This window comes from Macaca nemestrina, chromosome 12 (genome assembly GCF_043159975.1).
Source record: "Macaca nemestrina isolate mMacNem1 chromosome 12, mMacNem.hap1, whole genome shotgun sequence".
Classification (NCBI taxonomy): domain Eukaryota; kingdom Metazoa; phylum Chordata; class Mammalia; order Primates; family Cercopithecidae; genus Macaca; species Macaca nemestrina.
In genome coordinates, this window is record NC_092136.1 from 112181560 (window position 1) to 112200719 (window position 19160).

General features: G+C 45.5%; 1 protein-coding gene across 3 annotated transcripts in view; it reads left to right on the forward strand.

Moving 5' to 3' along the window:
- LOC105493750 (6-pyruvoyltetrahydropterin synthase) overlaps positions 1–19160 on the forward strand; it is a 116787-nt gene that overhangs the window by 52362 nt on the left and 45265 nt on the right. For all 3 annotated transcript variants that reach the window (XR_011611059.1, XR_011611060.1, XR_011611058.1), the window contains exon 6: positions 16026–16155. The gene's annotated coding sequence lies outside the window, so the exon portion shown is untranslated. The remainder of the gene's footprint in view (positions 1–16025; positions 16156–19160) is intronic.

Genomic DNA, 19160 nt, shown 5'->3' on the forward strand with positions numbered 1-19160 from the left:
CTAGGCTCAAAATAAAGGGATGGAGGAAAATTTACCAAGCAAATGGAAAGTAGAAAAAAAGCAAGGGTTGCAATCCTAGTTTCTGGCAAAACAGACTTTAAACCAACAAAGATAAAAAAGACAAAGAAGGGCATTACATAATGGTAAAGGGTTCAATTCAACAAGAAGAGCTAACTATCTAAATATATATATGCACTCAGTAAAGAAGTACCCAGATTCATCAAACAAGTTTTTAAAGACCTACAAAGACTTAGACCCCCACACAATAATAGTAAGGCTAGCTGGTTATTTTGTAAACTTGTTGATGTAGTTGCTTCATAGTAGAAGATTTTAACACCCTACTGTCAGTGTTAGACAGATAATAGAGACAGAAAATTAACAGGGATATTCAGGACTTGAACTTAGGGGAAGGAAAGTGACTTGTCTAAAGTAATAAATCAATTAATAGCAGGTTTCACATTCCTTGAACCAGTACTTTTTCAATCTACTAGTCTCTCTTTGAGGACACAGGGCTCCAGAGAGGGGCTGCTTTAGTCCTGGATAGGCCCCCAACCAGCAGTGTCACCAGTAGAATGTCCTTTCCTGACTCTCCCAGAAAGCAACTTTTGCTTCTTTTCCCCTCCCAGGCAGTACAGTGCTAGCCTAGGAGAAAAGGGTCATGGGGACCTGCACACGTGTTCCTGGTCCTCTCTGTGAGTGGACCCCAAGGAGTGCTGCCCAGCAGGCCAGGGGCATGTGCTATTTGGACATTCACCTGTGTGGATGACAGCATTATGCTGCTTCTTTCTCTTCTCAGCCTCGATGTATGCATGATGTCACGCTACTTCCGAAAACTAATTTTGTCTGGATTGATTCATGTTCAGAGTGTTGGTGCTGCTGGCTGCTAGGCTTAGCATGAGGTTCTTCCTGTGTTTTGTAATTTTGGATTTGCAGGTTCATGTGCAATGGGAGGCGTTTGGATTTTTTCTTCTTTTTCTTCTGATTGTTCAACTGCATCTGTCTTCAGCTGAGGTTTTGCAGTTGCTTCCTCCTGTCCCTTTGAACCCCAGGTCTAGAAACGCCTCATGAAGGTGGCTAGTGACAGGAGATACTGGAGACAGCACAGTGGGTGGCTTGGTTCAGTTCCTGGAAGGGAGGCTTTGTCCTTCCCCTCCCTGGGCCCACGGCTGCCCAGGAATTTGTAACCCCAGGTAGCATTGGGCAGCCATCCTGCTGCTTCAGCCATGCTCACTGCTTTGGGTTTATCTTCCTTTTCTGATTCAAAGAGATATACACATTTTCAGCTCAAATATATATATATATATATATATATATATATATATATAAAAGATATATATATATTATATAAATATATATATATATATATATTTTAGAGAGAAGTTCTCATTCTGTCCCAAGGCTGGAGTGCATTGGCATAATCATAGCTTACTGTAACCTTGAACTCTTGGGCTCAAGCAATCCTCCCTCCTCAGTCTCCCAAATAGCTAGGACTCCATGTGCTTGCCACCACACCTGGCTTTTTTTTTTTTTTTTTTTTTTTTGTAGAGACAGGGCTTTGCTGTGTTGCCTAGGCTGATCTCAAACTCCTGGCCTCAAGCAATCCTCCCACCTTGGCTTCCCAAAGCACTGGGATTACAGGTGTGAGCCACGGCACTAGGCAGGAACTATATCTTTTGGTTTTCTCTTTTAATACTTTATGTACTATTAAAATGTGTTTGGAATAGCGGGGGTGCAACCAAGCCAGATGCATTGTGCTATCCCGCCCTAACAGGTGGTCTTTTGGTTGAGGGTGGGCACTTGGCGCTCAGGGATTGGTTCTGAAAGCTCAGTGGTAAGGCGTCTTCCAGAGTAGCGGCGCCCCCTGGTGGCTCGCGGTAGGATGGCTGGCAAAGAAGCACTCGGCGTGGGCGGGGCGGGTGGGGGTCGCAAGGCGACTTCTTCCTGCAGGTTCTCAGAGATGGAGGGGGTCTTAGGGGCGGTGAGACCAACTCCCCACACAGTATAGTCATCCATCTATGCCACACCCAAAGATGGTCAGTGTCAGCTGGATCCACTCCATAACTGGTCAGCTGTGTTTCCCAGGAGCCCTTCTTGTATTGAGTGGTTTCTCCTTGTAGCTCTCAGCCATGGGCCCTAGTTCCGCCATTTGAAGCTGCGCATAGCAAACGTGGCCCTTCCCCTTATCCTCTCAGCTGTTTGAGGGCAGCATTAGACATTTCTTCTTCCGGCTCTTTCTTTCAACCGGCCCCTCCAGACGATGGCCATATCTGTTGCCTTGGTCCGCAGGAACGCTGGGTTATGCATGAACTTTGTAGAACACGACCATGTCTTCACCAAGGCGGAGGAGAGCCCATTCGGTTCCAGAGAGGATGCTGCCTCATCTCGTCTCTAAAAGAGGAGGAAGGGGAGCAGGTCCCTTCACGTTCTCTGGTCTCAGCTGAGAATCCTCCCGGGAAGGAGCGGGCCGTGAAATGTTTCACGAGGAAGCATCTCCCTCTAGTGGCCACGATCGTCTATTTCAAGATGCTTTTCTCCCACTAGCCCTCGCGCTTCTCAAGGATTTTTTTTTTTAATTTTTAAAATTTTTATGTTTTCAGCTCAAAAAGATCCACTGAGATGTGACAGGGTGAGGTGTAGATTGCAAAATCCCCCATCTGGCCTTCTGACTAAAATGAACTGATTCTGCAATGGTGACTGGTGAGACAGAACTAAGATTTAGTTTCTGTATTTCTCATGATTATCCTAAGCCAAAATTTGCAAATGGTTATACACATGTTAATTAGTATTATTACCAGAAACTCTAGAATAATTGTTCTTCTTTTAGGTGGTTTCCTTATTGATTGACTTTTTTTGTGTGTGTGTGATTTTCTCTGCCCACCTGTACTTGCTAATGGTTGAATTGAGTTTTTTTTTTTTTTTTTTTTTTTTTTGAGACAGGGTCTCAGTTTGCCATCCAGGCTGGAGTGCAGTGTCATGATCTTGGCTCATTGCAGCGTTGATCTCCTGGGCTCCAGTTATCCTCCCGCCTCAGCTCCCCAAGTAGCTGGGACTACAGGCATGTGCCACCACATCTGTCTAATTGTTTTGTATTTTTTGTAGAGATGGGGTTTCGCCATATTGCCCAGGCTGGTCTCGAACTCCTGAACTCAAGCAATCTGCCTGCCTCACCCTCCCAAAGTGCTGAGATTATAGGTGTGAGCCACTGTGCCCGGCTGGGTTCTTTAGGTTGCAATAAGCAGATGCCTTTACACACCAGTTTAAGTGAAGTTGGGGAGGTAGCTAGAAGGAGAAGGAAGCAACAAGGGAGTAAGAATGTCCACAGAGCCTGCATTTGGATCTGAGGTTACACTCCAGCAGGAGTCCTGGATCTTTGCTCTGGCTCTCCCCCAGTAAGGCAACCTGGCTTCTGTGAGCAGGTCCTCCATTCTCCACTTGCCACTGGCAGCTCCCTTGCCTTGTTTTCTGCACCTGCCTTTTTCGTGCATCACAGCTTCTGCTGATTCATAACTTTGGCTCACCCCTCACTCATTGTGGTCCCTTTAGCCTCTCTCCACTTGCTGCACTCCATGACATTTCAGCCTTGGCTCCCGCCACCAACGGATTGATTTTCTTGACATTTTCCAGTTTTGCTTTCTGAGATAGGAATCGAATTGACACACCCTCCGCCCTTTTCAGGTGCTGGGCCACATCAAAAGTCTCTAGCCAGCCAATGAATGAGCTCTTTGGGAGTCTGCCTCCTGTTGCAATTAGCTGGGCAGGGGAGGGTGTACCATAAAACAGAAGTGTCCTGCTGGGGAGTACCTGTGGCAGGGGATGAGGGCAGGCGGTTTCCTTTAAAGCGAGATGTAGGTGCAGCACACTATAGAGCTATCCCACCTGGGAGCTCACATGTGGCAGCTGTGAGCTGGAGCCCTTGTCTGGGAGCTGGGTGATTGGTCTGCATTGAAGAGGGCTGGGAGCTCCCACAGCATGGAAGTTTCAGGACATCTTGTGGTGGGATTCATCTTCTCCATTTGTCCTGCTTTGTTTCTTATTTTCATTGTATCATCAGTTTCAAGGAGAGGCACAAAGAATGACTTGTGTGCTCCTCAGAGGGACGTCATCAGGACTTACTTTGTGGACAGGTTGGTTGGGGGATGAGGTCCAATGTCGTATTAAGGCAGAGGAGCTAGGGAGTGGGGATGGCAGCCTACAACTGGTCAACAGGGCAAATTTGGTTGAATTTAGAAAATGGTACCATTTCTTTCAGACATGCCACTGACATCTTCTAGAAAACTGCCGTAGTAACCAGAAAAACCTATGATGACCATGATGTGAAAGGAGCCCAACAGAATTGTGCAATGCAAAACTTGCACTGCTGTTAGTAGCTGCCTTACCAGGATCAAGCTGCACACCCTGTCCATCTCAGCCTGCCTTGCCTCTGTGAGTGTCCTGCGGAGATCTCACGTGGCCACTCAATAGGAGCTCCTCATATGCTTCCATTCAGAGGACACAGATGCATAGATTTGGGGATATAGAAAACTTTGAGGGTAAAAGTGGGAGAAAATTAATATTTCTTGAGCATTTTTTATCTGCTAGGGGCTACGCTATTTTACTTACATTGTTCATATTTTTGCATGAAAGCTGTGTTGTAACTGTTACTACTTTCATTTTACAGCTAAGAAAACTAGGCTCAGAGGTTCAGCCGCAGCTGCTGCTTTGGGCTGCACAAATTGCATACTTGCAATATTTGAGGAAATGCTATTCACCTGTAATTCAAGTGACCTCGTTGGTTACAAGGGGAGCCAGTATATCACTTGCCCAAGTCGCATAGTGAAGGAGGAGCAGAGCTGGAATTCACACCCGGTCTGAATGACTCCAAAGCCTATGCTCTCTCTGCTACACAAGTCTTTTGAAGACCCCACAGGAGTAAAAAGTGACCAAACTTAGTTTTGTTTTTTTTTTTCTTTCTTAGAGAAAAGTTCCATTCGTGTATTCTGAAATCAAATGCAGGAAACATGGAATTTTATCCACAATGACAGCAACCTCTTGGAAGGAAAAGTGAGCATCTACTCTGTGTGATACTTGTGACTGTCCTAGGTGTTGGGCTATAAATAAGACAAAGTCCAGCGAAGGCTGCATGGGCTGGATTGTGACCAGAACAGCACCATTTGATGAAATTAATCTGGGAACTGGATTTAGTTTCCAAGTTAAAGGTTCTCTGCTCCACAGAAATTTGGTTTTAGTTGGTCTGATGAGGGACTCAGCATCTCAATATTTCAAAGGTCCCTTGGTGATTCTAATGCACAGCTGGGATTGCAAGTCACAGATCTAGTCCAGCCCTCAATTGAGAAGCGGCTGTCGAGGTCACTCAGCTGGTTAGTGTAGCTGTTGAGTGTGGGCTGGTCCCTTATTGGATTTGCTGTTGTGCCTTGAAGGGCAGGGGAGGGGGATGCAAAAAGTGGGAAGAAAGATGTGATTAAGCTGTTGGAACAAAGAGAAAGGCCCCATTTATCTCTACTAGGTGATGTGGAGGGAGGCCCTGAGAACACTTTCTTATTCCCTGGGAGTGCCCAGTACCTGCTCGGAACCACCACCTCATCTTAAGTTGATTCTTAGAGGGTATTATAATCATAGTCATCCCTCAGTGTCCACAGGGGATTGATTCCAGAACATACTCCCTGCCTGTGGATACCAAAATCCACAGACGCTCAAGTCCCTGATATGAAATGGTGTGGTATTTGCATATACCCTGCAATTCTCTCATATACTTTAAATAATCTCCAGACCACTTATAATACCTGATGCAATGTAAATGCTATGTAAATTAGCTTTTTTATTGGGTTTTAAATTTGTATTTTATTTTATTTTATTTTATTTTTGAGACGGAGTTTCACTTTTGTTGCCCAGGCTGGAGAGCAATGGTGTGATCTTGGCTCACCGCAACCTCCGCCTCCCGGGTTCAAGTGATTCTCCTGCCTCAGCCTCCCGAGTAGCTGGGATTACAGGCATGCGCCACCATGCCCACTAATTTTTGTATTTTTAGTAGAGACAGGATTTCTCTATGTTGGTCAGGCTGGTCTCAAACTCCCGACCCCAGGCGATCCGCCTGCCTCGGCCTCCCAAAGTGCTGGGATTACAGGCATGAGCCACCATGCCTGGCCTGTGTTTTCTTATTGTTATATATATTTTTGGTTTGTTTTGGAATATTTTCTATCTAATATTTCTAAAATATTCAGAATATTTTCTAAAATATTCTAAATAGAATGTTTTCTAAAATATTCTAAATAGAATGTTTTCTAAAATATTCTAAATAGAATATTTTCTATATTTTTGGTTTGTTTTGGAATATTTTCTATCTATATGAAATATCTTTCCTATCTGCAGATAGCAAATCTTCAGATATGGAACCCCAGGATTGGAGGGCTGGCTCTCTTGTGAGTGGAAATCAGATGTGACTCCTGCCAGGAAATTGCCTGCTCTTGTTATTTGTTAGGGTGCAAAACAAAGCTGTTGTAAGAAAAACATCCAAGAATACAGTGGTTTAAAAAATGTTGTGGATTATTTCTCTCCCTCATTTAGCAGCCTCTGGGGAGTAGGTGAGCTCCTTGATTCCACAGGGTCACTCAGGAACCCAGCATCATCCCTCAAGACCCAGGGCCGTAGGCTAGGGGGCAGCCACATCTCCCTCGGATTCAGGCTCTGGGGCGCGAAGGTGTCAGTTATTTCTATGGTGGGAGATGACTGACCTCTGGCCCTGTAAAGCTGGTGGGCCTGAGGTACAAGGCAGGTGGGTCAGGGGCTTTAGGCTGCTCTAGGCCCCACACAGGTTCCTTCTGTCGCCTCCAGTTCTCGAGGAAATCCATGGGAAAAGTGTGGTACTGGGGTGGGATGGATCGCATAGCAAGGACTGAGAAGTGGGGGTCAGGGCAGGTCTTCCTTAGGTGCCAGAGCGGCAGTGGTGGTGAAAGCCGTGGTGGAGGGCAGTCGTACCTTGCAGATGGTGAGCTCATGAGTGCCACGGTGGCCGCCTGAGGTGGGGGCCGCAGCGGAGGGACTTCCGCTTTGGGGCTGGCTCCTGAGTCCCTGAGGCCATGCTGCCTCTCAGAGAAGGCTGCAGGACCTGCTGCCACAGCTTGGTGAGAGCTTAGATGATCCCAGTTTGGGAACTGAATGTAAATGTGGTCTGACTTTGTGGTCTCCAGGGCGAGATCTAGAACATTTTGGTAATGCTTTCATAATCCTCCCCCACTCTCAGGGAGGCCCCTCACACTCTCGCTGACGGTGAAAACTCCTTCTGTTTAAAAGTTCTTTTTAAAGTTGTCGACTTTCGTCTCTCCTTTTGTGTTTGTGTCTCTTTGTCTATCCCTCCCTCCTTGTTCTTTTTTTTTTTTTTTTAACAGAGTCTTGCTCTGTCGCCAGGCTGGAGTGCAGTGGTGCGATCTCAGCTCACTGCAAGCTCTGCCTTCTGGGTTTAAGGGATTCTCCTGCCTCAGCCTCCCGAGTAGCTGGGATTACAGGCATGTGCCACCACGTCCAGCTAATTTTTGTATATTTAGTAGAGACGGGGTTTCACTGTGTTGGCCAGGATGGTCTCAATCTCTTGACCTCGTGATCCACCCACCTAGGCCTCCCAAAGTGCTGGGATTACAGGCGTGAGCCACTGCGCCCGGCCTATTCTCTGTCTCTTGTATCTCCCCATGACCTTCAAGGTTCAGACACTGGGTCGCCTCTCATTTCCTAAATGCCTATTCTCTTTCTCACCTCTCCAAGTTCAGCTGCAGAGCAGCTGCATTCCTCAGCAGGCTGTGGGGGAGACTCTGCTTTTCTCCTGAACTGCAGCCCCTCTCATCACCGGCTTCAGGTGGTCCCTTTGGGTTCCCACAGCAGTCAAGCTTCCTGCTCATGATTAAAGGGATGCTGGTGCTTGTGACATAAAGCACCAGGGGCAGAGGCTGATGGCTCAAGCCCAATCCCCAGGTCTCCCGGAGCTGGCTTCCCTGGCAGGCAATCAGAGACTTTGCAGGGAGGAGCCATCTCCTTTGTTCTTATGTGTTGCTTCCTTCTTCCTTCCCAGACTCATGTTAATTGCTTTTCTGACATTTTTTCTGGCAAGTGAGTTTTGCTGCTGCTTGTGGAAGTGACATGGCAAGCCCACAAGGGAGCGATAACAGTGACCTGATGCAGAGCTGAGGAGGCTGGGGCTCCTATACCCCAGGTAGAAGATAATGAGGTTGAGTCATGAACAATTTGTTCTACATGGTCAGTGAGATAGGCTCAGAGCCTTCAGAAATGAGAGTAGCCTGTGGCCAAGGCTTTCCTGAGAAGTTGTTCCCTTGGCCTTTGTAGTTCTGGCAGACCACCCTGGTGCAGGGACCTCAGGATGTGGGAACCTGTGCACGGGGCTAGATGACTTCTAAGGTCTTCCAGGAGCTTGTGAATGTTGGCAGCGCAGAGACTAGAACTATGATGATCCTATCTTCCCAACTACCTGTCAGAACACGTAGTCGGGTAATTTAGCAACTCCATTAGCCCAGATATTTATTCCACTTACTCTGTGCCAGGCATGGTGCTAAGCCGGAAACATAACAGTAAATAGGTCACAGTTCCCACCTCAGTTCAGCTCACAGCCTGGATGGGAGACAGACCCACACTTAGATAATTATAATGCAGCCGGGCAAGTACCAGGATCCAGTGATGTATGGGGGTTATTCTGAGCACAGAGGAGAGGTCTCAGGGGCCAGGGCAGGCTTGCCAGAGGCGGCACCAACACTACTGAGTCTTGAATAAGCAGAAATTATAGCTGGGCCAGGCCAAGCGGAGTATAGAGGTGAGGAGGGAAGAGCTGAATTCTTTTCCTGCCTGAACCACCCTGTTTAAGAGCAACATGGGGCAACCAAACCAGATGAAGAGGGGAAATTGACAAGCACAAGTCCCTTGACTTTAGAGAACACATTTTAATCTCCCTTTCTTTGTACGAGGGTCTCAAACTCAGTGTCCAGCCATCCAAGCTCTGGCCTATGGGGATCCTTCACAGTTCCTCCCAGGGGGTCAAGGCAACCCAGCATTTCCTGGGGGATGCAGATGAGCTCAGGGTGTGTGCTCATCATGTCCTTGATTGCAGCTGCGTGTGAGTTCACCTGTTACCTGTCAGGATGATCAACAGGAGCTCGGCAGTTGTAATCAGCAATGAGAGATACACGTGTCATTAGGTTAACAGGGTAACATGGGCCAGGCCAGAAGATATGTCTACAAGAGGGTCTCCCTGGTAGCAGCTACGGCCAGAGGAATAATAAAGGCAAGTCCGTCCCAGGTGGGCGCCTCTGCTATTTTCCACTGGAGGCAGGGGCTGAGACCTCGAGTGGGGAAATGCCAACATGGGCCAGTTTCTCTAAGGACTCTGGGGCTCTATTAGCCCCTAGGCTACATTTCTTGACTTTGCCATTGTTATTATTCCCTTTTTTAGGTGGATAGTGGGATAATGGGAGGCAATGTGGTTAAACTTTTTTTAAAAAAATAAATGTTGGCCAGGTGTGGTAGCTCACGCCTGTAATCCCAGCACTTTGGGAGGCTGAGGCGGGCAGATCACCTGAGGTCAGGAGTTTGAGACTAGCCTGGCCAGCATGATGAAACCCTGTCTCTACTAAAAATACAAAAATTAGCCGGTGTAGTGGCTCATGCCTGTAGTCCCAGCTACTCAGGAGGCTGAGGCAGGAGAATTGCTTGAAACTGGGAGATGGAGGTTGCGGTAAGCCGAGATCGTGCCACTGCACTCCAACCTGAGTGACAAGGGTGAAACTCCATCTCAAAAAAAAAAAAAAAAAAAAAAATTATTGTCTGTATCAAAGGTATCCAACATGATGTTAATGTGATTTTATGAAAAGCAGCCTTTGCAGTCAAGTAGACATGAACTTGAATCTTGGCTCTGCCACTTCAGCTGTGCAGCTTTGAACACTTAACTTCTTTGAATGTGAGTTCCTCACCTATTAAATGGGGTTAATCATGTCTATTTGTATTTATTTCCAAAGGGTGTTGTGAAGATCCAAGGGGATAGCACATGTAAAGCACATTCTTCTTACCTTTTATCTCCCTGAGCTGAGTGTAGTGGCTGCAGTCATTCATTGAACAATTATTTATTGTCCACCTATTGCTAAGCATTGTTCCAGGTTCTGGGGAAACAGTAATGAACAAGTCTCTATTCTCATCAAGTTCACATTCTGGTGGGGAAGCTTGAAAATAAGTAAGTAAACTAAGCAGGATAACTTCAGATAGTGATAAAAGCTACAGAGAAAAGGAAACTGGCCCATAGGATAGAAGTGATTTGGTGGGAGGCCTGAAGAGGCTTTAGGGAGCACGGTGGTCCTTGAACCAAGACCTGGAGGCCAAGAAGGAGCTGGGCCTGCGGAGACCCGAGGAAGAGCATTCCAGGCAGAGAGAAGAGCAATGGCACAATGTGCTGAGGTAGGAAAGCATTTGGCAAGAAAGAAGATGCTTGCAGGAGCACTGTGAACCCTGGGGAGTATGGGATGAGGAGAGGAGCAGGAGCGAGGTCCATGCATGTTCCCTAACTCTGTGCTGAGGTGTTCTTGGTGCTGCTGTGAATTCGGAGGGGCTCTTTGGGATATTTTAAAGGTCAAAGGCAACACTCAACTTCTGTTGTTCTCCATGCAAACTACTAAGCAGTGCAGGATAGCTTGCAGACTCAACATTAGATTGCCCTACATTTTTTTTTTTTTTTCCTTGAGATGGTGTCTTACTCTGTTGCCCAGGCTGGAGTGCAGTGGTGCGATCTTGGCTCACTGCAACCTCCGCCTCCCAGGTTTAAGAGATTCTCCTGCCTCAGCCTCCTGAGTAGCTGAGAATACAGGCACGTGCCACCACACCCAGCTAATTTTTGTATTTTTAGTAGAGATGGGGTTTCACCATGTTGGCCAGGCTGGTCTTGAACTCCTAACTTCAAGTGATCCGCCTGCCTTGGCCTCTCAAAGTGCTGGGATTACAGGTGTGAGCTACCACGCCCAGCCTGCCCTACATGTTTTTTGATAAAACCATATTTTTCAGAAGCTATATTTTCAGTTTTTGTCATTTGCTATGACATAAAACATGTACTATGGGAAAAATCAGTATAGAATAGGGAGTGAGGGTGGCAGTGCCTAATCCAATTCCAAGGTTTGAGAAGTTGCGTGGTGCCCAAAAAGGACACACATCCCATTAGTGAGAAGTTGTGGCTAAGAATAATTTTTTTTCCTATTTTATATGCATTATTTTTTGTAGTAGCTACTAAGTTGTTAGGACAGAAATACTTCTTACTTTGGGTCTAGCTACTTAATACACAGAACAGTTAGGTATTTCTTTAGGCCTAGGGTTACTGTGAAAAAAAGCATTGAGACATTAAGGGCATGATAAACGGACAAGGTTGGAAACTCAGGGGCTAGGTGATGAGCTGTCATGAAATCTTTCTCATTTCAAGCACACAACCTTATATTGTTGCCTTTTCATAGACTCAGGGGTGTGTGTTTCTGTGCATGTGTGGGTAACCTGAAAAGGTCATCTAGATTTTGTAACTGGGAGGGTCCCCAACCTGCCTGACCATTAGGATCACCTGGGGGAACTTTGCAAAAATAGTTCCCTGGCCTCTGCCCAGGGGATTCTAATTCAGTGGGTCTGACATTTGAATCTGAGTTCAAAGATCTCCGCTCCAACTCGCATTCTTCAGGCATCCAGGATGGCCCAAATAGAGCCGGTCTGCCCAGATCCTGGGGTCCTAGTTGTTATACGTTGTGTCTGGGGCCAGGTTGTGTGGCTTTTTCGGATCCCCAGACGGGGAAGGGGCGTGGATTACGTGTCCGTTGGAACCCTGGGGGAGGTCGGTGCTGGAAGCGCTCATCTCCACCTCCAGTCTGGGTGTGCGGCGTGAGTGACCCGAGATGAAGACGATTCCTTCCGTAGGAAGCCCCTGCCAGGAGTCACCACCTCCCAGGCCCACTGGACTCGGACCCGAGCGTCCTTTGGGGGGCGGTTTCTGGGCGTGGCGGCTGAGCGCGGTTCGGGGAGACGCCGCCGCGAGGTGGCAGCAGCGGCCCTCTGGCAGCCACGGTGCGTCCCGGGGGGCGGGGACGCGCCGGCTTCGGGCGGGCGTGGTCCCTGCTGCGGGCGCCTGGGTTGGCCGGGCGGACCCCGGAGAGGGGGAGCCGCGGGGACGCAGCGACAGCGTCGGGGTGCTGGCAGTGGTCGCCCACGCCTCCCAGGGGTTGCAGGCCTGGGCGCCGGGGTTGGACCAGTCTTCCGGGCATTGCACGCCCTGGTTTGGTCTGTACCCATGGTTTGTGGCGGGGCAAGACGTTAAGTTGGGTAACACCGAGGTGAGCCGCGGTCCTCGGCACCAGATGAGGAACCACTGTCTCAATAAGGTGTGACGTGGAAAATTTGTGTGTCTATGTGTGACTTAAAAATATCTCCTTTGCTGACGTCTAAAATTTCACTATTAGAGATGCAGTCTTTTGTCCTAAAGATTGTTCTCAATTCAAGGCCCTGGGAGGGAGCAGTGCATTAGAACTTGAGGTCTTTAGGGTGAGTCAATGATTTCATCTCATCTTTGTCGGCAAGGCAAGGGTTAGCCCTCAGTGCTCAAGACACAAAGAGGACTGAAGGCGCATTAATTGGTACTTGCTAATCAAGCCTTAGAGACCAGAGCGCTCCCTGGGAATTTTACTTTAGAGAGAAAACTCATTGGCCTTGGAGCAGCCCTACGTCGTATCCACTTTGTGAATGTTTTAGAGAGGGTTAACGGGGTACTAGCACAGTATGATTAGTTCAGTCCTTTGGATTATTACTTTGTAAAAGAGGCAGCATCTTTACTAGTGCTGTAATAAATTGCAAAATTATTATCTCCATTTCCGTTCCTTGTAACTTCTTTCTTTGAATTAAGAAAATAGTGTGGTAGGGTACCGTGAACTTTGGAGCCAGAAATTCCTTGCTTGGAGACCCCTGTCTGCCATCTGTTGACTGGCTCTGTAATTCTGGAAAACAGCCTTTCTAAACTTCAGTTTTCTTATCTGTAAAATGGGAAAAATGCCGCCTACTTGGATGGTGATTGTGAGCATTAAATTAAATTCTGGAAGGAAAATATCTGGTATTTGTGTACTGATTTCAGGTCTTGGTGCTCTGTGTGTAATGGTTACTGTGAGAGCTTCCCTGCAGTCCAAATCTGTGTGTCTCATTCTCAGTGACACCAGTGATGCTGTTAAACAAGGGCAGTCCGGTTCATGGATTGTCACAATGCAGACTGACATCAAGGGGACCCTGCTGTCAGGTACAGAGGGCACCACAGTGACCAGGAACTGCCGTCCTTTCATACCAGGCTTTAGGAGGCTTTACCAGAAGGAATGGAAAATGCTGGTGGGCAGTAACATTGAAACGGCATTTGAGGACTGGTTCTGCATAAAACCTTAAATTCTTCAAGGACGTTGACATTTGTTTATTCTTGTAACAAATTGAAACCTATCCTGTGTGTTGGTTAGAGATCTTCAAACTGTAAATACCTTGAGGCAGGAGTGAGGTTTTATCTTTTAAAGGACAGGCCCCTACTCTCCTACGTAATGAGTTTCTAAAAATGGATGTGAGCACCAATCAATATTTCTCTGGTTGTTAAAGTCAAGAATAAAATGGTATTTTTAAGCTCACAACTGTGTAGGATGAATTCTGTACACTTTTAATTCCCTCTGTTCTCCTTTCCTATTTGAAAGCTGATTAGTTTATGGACTTGGGATCAGATTATTCATGCATTGTTTTTTGATGTTGTATGTCTCTTGGTTCTAGGGTATTTTTGACACATATTCTGTCTTGTAACCATAGTTAAACAACTATTTTAGACCAACTCTCTGTGTGTAATTGGCTTCAACACTCACTGCTAGTCCTTTGACACTCTATTTTTTCCATTCTTGAGTAATTTTAAGTCATCGTTTGGGCAGTTGAAATATATTTTAAAGTGATTTAAAGAATATGTGAGTGGCAGACATTCTGAGCTCTTTTGGTTGTCTGTCCTCAAAAACTAAACTTATTTGTGAGTAAAATTTTCATCTAAGTGTTTTCCATATCAAAACTCTGTAAGCTACTCCTCCATTGTAGTAGAGACAGAGGTCAGCACAATTTTCATTCCTTCTTTCTCCTTCCTTCCCTCCCTTCCTCCCTCCCTTCCTCCCTCCCTCCCTCCCTCCCTCCCTCCTTGCCTTCTTCCCTTCTTTCCTTCCTTCCTTCCTTCTTTCCTTCCTCCCTCCCTCCCTTCCTCCTCCCTCCCTCCCTTCCTCCTTCCCTCCCTCCTTCCTTCCTTCCTCCCTCCCTTCTTTCCTCCTTCCCTCCCTCCCTTCCTCCTTCCCTCCCTCCTTCCTCCCTCCCTCCCTCCCTCCTTCCCTCCCTCCCTCCTTCCCTCCCTCCCTCCTTCCCTTCTCCCTTCTTTCCTTTCTTCCTTCCTTCCTTCATTCCTTCCTTCCTTCTTTCCTTCCTCCTTGCCTCCCTCCTTCATTCCCTCCTCCCTCCCTCCCCTCTCCCTCCCTTCCTTCCTCCCTTCCTCCCTCTCTCCCTTCCTCCCTCCCTTCCTCCCTCCCTTCCTCCCTCCCTCCCTCCCTTCCTCCCTCCCTTCCTTCCTCCCTTCCTTCCCTCCTTACTTCCTTTTTCTTTTGGTTGGATGTACATAGAAAACACTTAAAAATTTGCTTGTAATTTAAAAACTTCTCAGGATATTTCTGGATTTGAGCGTCTCTTGGTTACTTTTACCTGGAACCTGGTGAACTGAGTCCATTTCTCTGTTTCCCCTTTCTGTCCCTTTTTGGAAAGTTTTCTTTAATTATATCTTCAGTTATTGGTTCTCTTTTGATTGTTCTAGATTCTTCTTCAGAAACATAACTCTTAGGCTCAATCTCTATTCCTGGTCTTCCACAGCTATCGTCTTCTTTTTAAAGTACTGTATTTTATTGAATCTAAGCTAGTATTTGTTGTAAGAAGCACTATTATTATAAGTACAACTAAGGAAGAAAAAATGCTGCCAATTAAACTGTGACATAATGCCATGATTACAGTCCTGTGAAATTGGTAAGTTGCTCACACCATTCTCTCTCTTATTTTGATAGACTTCATCTATTTTGAGGGACTTGGCAGTTGCTCCTGCATTTGGTTGCATTGTTTGGCATGTGACAGGCAATTCTTTTTGCATGAGTCTCAGTTACAAAACATAACACAGCTTCTACTTAAGGATACCTTCCTTTCTTGGGTCCTGTCAAGCTCTTAGTTTTTCTTAAAGAAAAAAAAAAATAAAAAGAATTGCAGTGGTTGGTCCAATAATAGACATTTGCTTCAGTAATATCAAATTACATCCTGCTGCTTGAATTCCATGCCTTTCTGCATACATAATAACTTCTTGTTTCAATGCCAAACCATAGTGTAATCTTTTAAAAGACATTTTAAATGGCAATTAAACTCACATGTAATTGCAACAATGTATACAACTCAATTAAAGTGCTAATAACATGAACAGCTGAGACCAAGTTCACCCATGCCCAGGTCTTGATGACCTCACCATGGCAGCTCCCTGGCCCAGGGTGATTATAAGATGCCAGTGGTTGCAAGACTTGGCCTGATTTCAGAAGTGTTGATGTGGCAACACAGACATCTTAGAATTAAGGAAATAGTTTTAATTCTTGGTGCTCTTTCTTGGCATTCCGAAAGTGTTCCTCCAGTTTGCCATCTATAACGCTTTCTTAGTTTTCTGCCATGTCCATTCCACTCATTTACTGCTTCCTATGTGACTTTTAATTATGTTTAATAATTTAATTTTCTTGGGAATATTTTTCTCTTATTACAACCAGCTTCCTTTGTATCTTTTCTTGAGTCCATTGGCCAAATTCTCTTTCATAAGCCTGAAGCCCCTAATATTTACCCTGAGACTGTATTCTAGTTAGTAGAATGGGAATGCAGGTGATGTGTGTGACATATAGGACTTCCCCATAAGAGCCTTTAATGAGTTGTCCTCTGTTCTCTTTCCCCCCTTCCAGCTGAGTGCCATGAGAGGACAGTGACAACCTCGGAGGCCTCATGGTGAAGGTGGCAGAACCTTTGTTAGCCTGGGTGCTCAGGGTGGACAGCTGCTCTTGCCAACTGGGAACATCTGCCTCGAGCGCTTTTGTAAGTGACAGATAAGCTTTTATTGTACTTCTGCCAGGATACAAACATTAGATGTATTTGTACAGCAGCTAAAGGTACTCTAATAATACATATTCTGAAATCACCATGTACCCTAAAATATTTTAACAAAATTCTTGCAATATTTGTATGAGAACTGCTGGATTTTACTTTCTTAACCAATTTGCTGTTGCTACTGGAAAAAGAGAATGAAATGATCTCAAATGAGGTAATAAAATCATTACTGAATTTTAACAGTTCCATCATTTCTGCCAAAAATAAAAAAAAACAGAAGCAGCTTTAGAGTACCATTCTTCTCCAGTGGGTGTGTGCTGGTCTGATTTGCTCGGACATTTGCAGAGGGAAGAACACTTACAAGTAGTAAGGAGCTGAAGCCTGAGTGGATCATATCTGAATATTGTTTAATATTGTTTTGAATAACATATTTCTAAAAACTCCACTCTTTTAGCTAACTGCTTTCTCTTGATATCCTAAAAGTTTTGCTTCACTGTTCATTTTAAAAGAATCACAATTAGGTCTAACATAAACAAGGGAGCCAGCCCCCCATCACACTTTTGTAAGAACATAAAATGTCATCTCACATGCCAGTCTTTGAAGCTTATCCTGATAGCAGTTTAACTCAGCTTGTTTTCTATATCTATATGTATTTGTGTGTGTGTGTGTATATATATATGTGTGTGTGTATATATATGGTTTTCAGTTTCAATTTCATAGGGCCACATTATGTTTTTATATTATAAATGCCAATTTTAAAACATTTTCTTCTGGTTTCTGTAGTAAGTTATCTTCAGAAATGTGCTCTTTTTCTTAGTCTTCCGGGTGATGCTCTGTTTCCCTTATTATCTTATGGTGAATGCTGTTTTTCCATAGGCTTCATGAGGATTCCCTCTCCTATATCCCCTCTTCCGCCTGGCACATTGTTTACCTTTAAGCAAGTAGAACTCCTTGGAGCCTTGGTGCTTGCTTGCTAAAAGAGGAAGTGTAGATTGTGCCGATTGTCCTTGGCTTTGCTCACTGCCCTATTCCTAGGTCTGTAGCTGAAGGGCAGTTGTGGTGCACAACTCCCCAGAATTGAAGGGCATTCATCTTGTGCAGCCCTGCTGAACTGGCATAGGATCTCCCCCTACCTCTTCTGCCCATTCTCTAACAACCAGGACTGATGGAGGATGTGAAAATCTTGCTCTCCAGCACAAACTACCTTTGTGCTTCCTATAAGGCATGCTGTGTGGAGAAAATGCCTTCCAAAACATGACGTGCCATTGGTAATCCTCTTCCACTTCCTGCTCTGTGGTTTCCCAGTAATTGCATTCTATGAATGGATGTAGATTGAGGGAGAGGTAATAGTTCTCTGGCTCCTGCAAAGAATAGCAGTCATAATAAAGAGCCAGGTTTTCATTTGATTTGGTCCTGGGTCTCTGAACTGGAGGTAGAAAGTAGGAGAGAAAGAAAATGTCTATCATCTTTCAAGACGATGGTGCTCTTCTGTTTTCTAAGAAGCAGCACGGACTGTTTGTCTCAATGCAGCTCAGCTTTAGCAGCTTTATTTAGTTAGTAGGAATTCCTTCTAGATTCTGGTAACAGGTCGTTAGTCTTCATTTTCATTATTGTTGTGACTTTTTGTCATTTTTCTGTATAATAAATAATTTAGGGAGAAGTTTGGAGATCCTTTGTCAGGAACTTCTAGCCAAATGCCATTTTAAACTCTAAGTGGACCTGATTTTATTTTACTTAAAAAAATTAGGTCTGGGAATGAGTTCAGTTTACTTATTCGTCATGTTCTGCTTGCCTTAAACCACTTATGAATTGTCCATGGGCTCCAAGGTTGCCCTCCAATGCTTTTCTAAATCTCATTGTTGCCTGCACCTTTGGAGGAGGCAGGGTGAGCGAGACCCTTTTTGGTAGCGTGTAGCCATGCCAAGCAGTCATCAGATGGTGGGTAATTTCTTTTACCTAGGGTCTCATTCAAGATTCTTTGGTTGTTAATAATAGAAACCAACTACAGCCAGTTGCAGGGGAAGGGAAAAGAGTACACTGTGATACTGGGATATCTTACAAGATCCCAGGACAATTGGGCCTTTTAAGAGGTGGGACCGGGAGCTCTGAAGCCGCTAGGAGCCCATAGTCCTTGTTCATTCTCTTCCTCTGCATCCTGTAAAAGAAACATTAATTGCAAACAAAGTCCTGTTCAGGGTGTACATGTGACTTTGCTCTTCACGTGCATGCTGTAAAATGGATGCCTCATAGCTCCTGAGTTTTCCTCTTGTTTATCCAAGTAATCAGCTCAGATTGATTGGATGCCTCTAAGTCTTAATTTCAGACTCCCAGGGAGAGAGAGAATTGGATGGGCTTGGGTCATGTGATCACCCTAGTCCAGTCGATATAGATGTGTGTCTGTGTATGAGATGGTACAAGCATGACTACTGGCAGTTGTCAGAGAATGGGGCTTATTGTGAGCTTGGCAAGTCCCTGCCACCCTTGGCTTTTGGAATCAAACCCGCTAGACCCAATCCTAAAGTGAGCAGGAGTTCTTGGCCATGCGTTCCTTGGGCAGAGTGGAGCACTCGTCTTCCCGTTATGCTGTGGGGTCTTGGGGGGTGCTCGTGAAGAACTGTTGAGTAATTTATAAGACTGCACACCTGCATCTCCAGCTGACTCCCATTACAGTTTCCTTGGCGTTGTTCCCACTCCCCTCTAATCAGAAAGACTCTTTAATGAGAGATCCACATTTTGCAAACTTTCTTTCTAGCAGAGACATTATTTGGAAACCAAAGCCTTCCTTCAGTTCTAAAGCAGGACCAATCAAAGTGGACATGGCCCTTCTGCCACCATTACTTTTTTCTATGCAGATAGAAATGGAAATAGGTTTTTCATAGATATATGCAATGGCATTCCGCAGAAATTAGCAGTGTAGGGAGAACACTGGCCTAGGGGTCAGAAGTTTGGATTTTGTTCTTGACACTGCCTTTCATGTAAAACTTAAAGACTTT